Source organism: Desmodus rotundus, chromosome 9, assembly GCF_022682495.2.
Source record: "Desmodus rotundus isolate HL8 chromosome 9, HLdesRot8A.1, whole genome shotgun sequence".
Taxonomy (NCBI): Eukaryota; Metazoa; Chordata; class Mammalia; order Chiroptera; family Phyllostomidae; genus Desmodus; species Desmodus rotundus.
The window spans coordinates 83,133,277-83,138,358 of NC_071395.1; positions in this window are offsets into that span (position 1 = coordinate 83,133,277).

Consider the following 5,082-nt stretch of genomic DNA (forward strand, 5'->3'; position numbering starts at 1 on the left):
GAACCTCTGGCTCTTGGGGCAGCATCCCCCACGCTGCAACTGTCAGCTGGTTCCTGCATCAGTCCTCAGCTGTGCGGCCTGTTGGATGGTGCAAATCCTCTCTCTCGACCTGGAGAAACCTTGGGCGCACTCATGAGAGGGGGTCTGTCCTGCTACAAAGAAGACCACACGGCACGCTGGGTGGCAACTCATGAGTAAGTCTGCTTTCAGACAGCAGCTGAGTGTTACAACAGCCTTCTGCACTTAACGCTGGTCCATTCCTCACTCTCACTCTCCCCGGCTTTGGCTGGAGGAGGAGTAGCGATGCTTTGGAAAGTATTAACGGGACTTTCTCCCATGTTTCTGAACGCATCTTGCTCTGGCCCACCGACAGGTTGGGTGCAGCCACATACACTTGTTTGAAGTGTCCGCAGTGCTGGGAAGCTAGGCAGCAGGTAGGAGAGTCACCCTGGTCAGTTGCAGAGGGTTGGGTGAAGGTGGCAAGGTGATCCTGGAGAGTCTGAGGACAAGGAGCAGTGGGGTCCTGCTGCTCCTTGGGCCGGTCGGGGGAGAACTTTGAGTCCTGACCAGTTGGAGAGAACTGGTCACTTAGCTGTGGCTCACCACAGTTGCAAATGACAAATGGTGACCAGGTGAACCAACTGTGAATTTATCAGGTAAGACGCGTGACGGAGGAGGTCAGCAGAGACAGTCGTCCCTCCTGGCTGGAGGACATAGCTAGCCATGCCCCTGCCCCACTCACACCCAAGCTCATCACGTTAAGAGTTCCGAGGTCTCCATTTACTCGAGTCCTCCAAATAGGCTCTAAGTTACAGCAAACCTGAGTTCCTGTCACCCAGCTGGTGGGAGCTGGTGGAGACAGCCTACCTGTTATACACAGATAAAGCAGCAGCGTGATCAATCTTGTGGACACTCTCCAGGGCCTGGCGATACTCCTCTCATTCCACCCTGGTATTTTTCCTTGCTTGCCTGGGCTGGCCAACGTCCCCAAGGCAACCACTCTGTGTCATGTTAACCCAGGACTCTTCAAACCCTGGCAACCCACTAGTGGCTGTTCCTAGAAGTGGGACCTTACTAGCTTGCTGTCCCCCAGCAATGCTGCTGCATGGGCTGGTCAGGACGACCTCTCAAGAGGGTAGCAGGCCCCAGTGTGCACTTCTTCTGGAAAGAGACAAACAACACAGTCCCTGCAGCCTCCCAGTTCCCTTTTAGTAGATTCAGTGTCAGCTGGATAGGGTTTGCCTGGGACACAGCAATTCTGTTGGGCCTTGGAAATGAAATAGGATTTTGACGGGTCTTGGTGAGGGAGAATTCATTGGCCTTTACTGTGTTCTCAAAAGTGACCACCAAGCCTTGCTTAGGGGCCCACCCTCTCCTATTCCTCTTTCCCATTGTTCATAACCTGAGTTTTAGACATCTCTCTTTATTTATATCCACCCCCCCAACCTACTCACCCACCTACCTCCCCATTCACCCATCCATCCATCCACTCACCTACCCAACCTATCTACCCATCTCCCTTTGCCTTTTTCTCATTTTTTGATATTGGCTAGGCTTTCCCAAGATAATTTCAGCAAAAAGTAGGGGAATTAGAAAAATGGAATGTGAACCTCCTCTTCAAACTGAAAACAATACATAACACAGTCAAGCTTCCAATATTCTACACACATGCCCGATACCCCAACAACTGAGACTCTCACCCCCAGTGTGGCATAGTGGTTGAGGAAATTGACTTGAGAGCCAGACCACCTGGGCTCAGATCTCAGCTGTGTGCTGACCCCATGGCCCTGGGAATGTTCTTTAATGTCTCACTGCCTTGTTGCCTCTTCCATAAAATGGGAATGAATAATAAGAGAAAGTATCTTATAGGACAGTCATGAGAATAAAAGCAGTTAATATGTGCACAGAACTTCGGGAAAGCTTGGGACACAGTAAGTGATATGCTATATGAGAGTCAGTTCTTATCACTAGTGCCTGGCACATAGGCTCTGTCAGAAGACCCACAAAGGCAAGAGCTCCCAATTTTGGGTTTTGGGCAAGTCCTCTTTGACTCAAGGCTGCTGCACACAGCTACGCATGGTGCACACTACACACCCCAACTGTGTACACCCACCCCTGCCCTCACCCCAGGGAGGACTCAGGGTGGCACTTCAGGTAGACAGTCACGGCAAACTGTTCTTACAGCAAGACTGATGGGTCACTTGCAAGGCCCTGGATGATGGTCACTACTTCAGGAACATAGATGCATGGAAGGTTCTTTGAGCGGAAGTTGGGGAGGCCAAGAGGAAAAGCGAGAAGAGGGTGCTGAGAGCCTGAGGGACACAAGGGTGGAGGGACTGAAGAAGCTCCTGGAGTCACAGACCCAGGATCCCAGGTTCACCGCAGGTGAATGCCTTTTGCAGACACCAAGGGCAGGAGGCCAGCGATTCCTTCACAAACAAGAAGCTTCGAGCTCTGGGGGGGACTAAGGTTGAAGTGGTCACACTTCCTGCTTGGGTGGTTTAGCACAGACTTTTGGGAGTTCAAGCCGCTCGGTCAACGTTTGCCGCCTCAGAGCAGGGTGAGGGAGACTGAGCTGAAGCCAAGACTCTCAGTCGCCCGGGCACAGTGCTGGCCTGACTCCCCACGGAAGAACCCATCTGTGGGCGAGGGTCCTGCCCGCACGAACCCGCTACACCTGGCGTGGAACCGTGGTCGGCACCCCATCCAGGCCCCTGATCTGTAGTTCTACCCTGGGAACTCTGCCTCTGTGGGGTGGGAGAACTGCTCTGAAGTGTGGTCTCGGGAAAAGGCTCGGTGCTCTGCATGGAATGGCAAGTGTCCAGTTTCACAGACACAATCCTAGGGACCCTGAGAACCTGGCCTGATATCTCAAGGGTGGGGAACTTTGGACGAGGGAAGCTTGTGGTTGGAGGGCCTACCCTGCGCCTGACTGGTCCAGCATCTTGACCCGAAACGAGCCAGCTGTGGCTCTGACAAAAGCTGTCTCCTGGGGGCCTCCCCCATGTTCTTCCATCTGTAAGGCGGGATGCCCTTACGGATGGAACAACAGGGGGATCGTTGCAGTTCGGGGAAAGGGACGGAGGGATCTGAGGGTTTCCCGCAACTTAGGCCAGTTTCTCGAACCCCGACCCAGAGTTCCGAGCCCCATGGAGGCAGAGGGCCGCTTATGGCGGCACGCAGGTGTCAAGCGGGGGTTAAGGGACAGCGTGGGCACTACCCGGGCGAGAGACGGCGCCTGGGCCCCCAGAGAGCCCCTGGGAAAGCCCGAGGCCTGGCCGCAGGGGCTGCAGTGGCGGCTACCGGCTCCTGACCTGGGACCTGGTCTTGCTCACCCGGGCGCAGGTTGACCGCAGCTGAATGCCTTTTATGGACACCAAGGACAGGAGGCCGCCAATTCCTTCACAGAGAAGGGAGTTCGAGCTCTGGGGGACCGAGATCGCAGAGGTCACACTCCCTTCTTGGGTGGTTTAGCACAAACTTCAGAAAGTGGAAACCGCTGAGTCCAAGTTTGCCGACTCGGAGCAGGGTGCAGAAGCCTGAGCCAAAGTAGGGCTCCTACTGGCCCAGCTGGGGCCAAGGACTGACTCCCCACGGGAGAACCCCTGCATGGGCATGGGTCCCATAGGCCCAGGCTGGCTCCAACTGGCTGGGAACCATGGGCGGCCCCTGCCCCAGCCCTGGGTCCCTATTCTCCCCTGGACACTCTGCCTCTGAGGGGGTGGGAGACCTGCCGTGAAGCGTGGTCCACAGGAAAACCCACGGCCCTCTGGGGGGCATGGAGTGTTTCCAGGTCCCCGGACATGACCCCAGGGACCCTGAGAACCAGGCCGGTATCTCCAGGGTGGAGCACCGGGCCCCAGTGGGAGGCTTCCGGTGGGGGGGCCTGCCCTGCGCTTGACAGGCTCCATATCTGGGCCCGAAACCAGCCAGCCTCGACTCGGATAAAAGACATCTCTTGGGGGCCTCCCCCGTGTTCTTCCATCCTTAAGGGGGACACCCCCTTACAGATGGAAGAAAAGGGGGATCTTCACAGTGGGGAGGACAGGATGGAGGAGTCTGTGGGTTTCCCGCAACTTAGGACAGTGTCTCGCACACCGGCCCCAGAGTTCTGAGACCCATGGAGGCAGAGGGCCACTTATCGCGGGATGCAGGGGTCCTGCGGGGGTCAAGGAACTGCGTGGGCACTCACCAGGGCAGAGAGGGCGCCTGGACCCTGAGAGAGCGCCCGGGAAAATCCCCAGCCCTGGCCCCTGTGGTTCCAGTGGCCTCGCAGGCTCCTGCCATGGGGCCTGGTCCAGCTCACCTGGGCCCAGGTTCGCCCCAGGTGAATGCTTTTGCGGACACCAAGGACTGGAGGCCGCGGATGGCTTCACGGGGACGGTGATTCCAACTCTGGAGGACCAAGGTCGCAGCGGTCTGAGCCCGAATCGTACCACCACTGCGAAGATACCTCTGTTCTTCCATCCGTACAGGGTCCCCCTTTACGGATGGAAGAACAGAGGGGAGGCACCCAGGAGATGGCTTTTGTCCCAGCCTCAGCTGGTTAGTTTCCGGCCCAGATGCGGGGCCACGCAGGGGCAGGCAACCCCCCCCCAACAGGAGGCCTCCATCCGGGAAACGGGCCCCACCCTTGAGATATCATGCCAGTTTCACAGGGTCCCTGGGGTCGTGTCCGGGGAAACTGAAGCCACTTCTGCCACCCAGAGGACCTTGCGTTTTCCCGTGACCACACTTCCAAGCAGCTATCCCACCCCCACAGAGGCCAAGGGCACAGGGAAGACCTGGGGACCTAGGGCGGGGGCGGGGGTCGGCCACGGTGCCCAGCCTGGTGGATTCTGCTTGGGTGGGCAGAACCCACATCCACCAACAGGTTCTCCCGGGGGGACTCAGGCCTATGCCCCCCCTAAGCGGATAAGAGGCTTGTTTTGGCTCAAACTGCCCCACCCTGCCCCCAGGCAGCAAACTTGGACCTGGCGACTTCCACTCTCTAAAGTCTGGCCTAAAACACAAGAAGCGAATGTGACCTCTGTGACCTCGGTCCCGCAGCGCTCCAACTCCCCTCCCCAAAAATGCATCCTC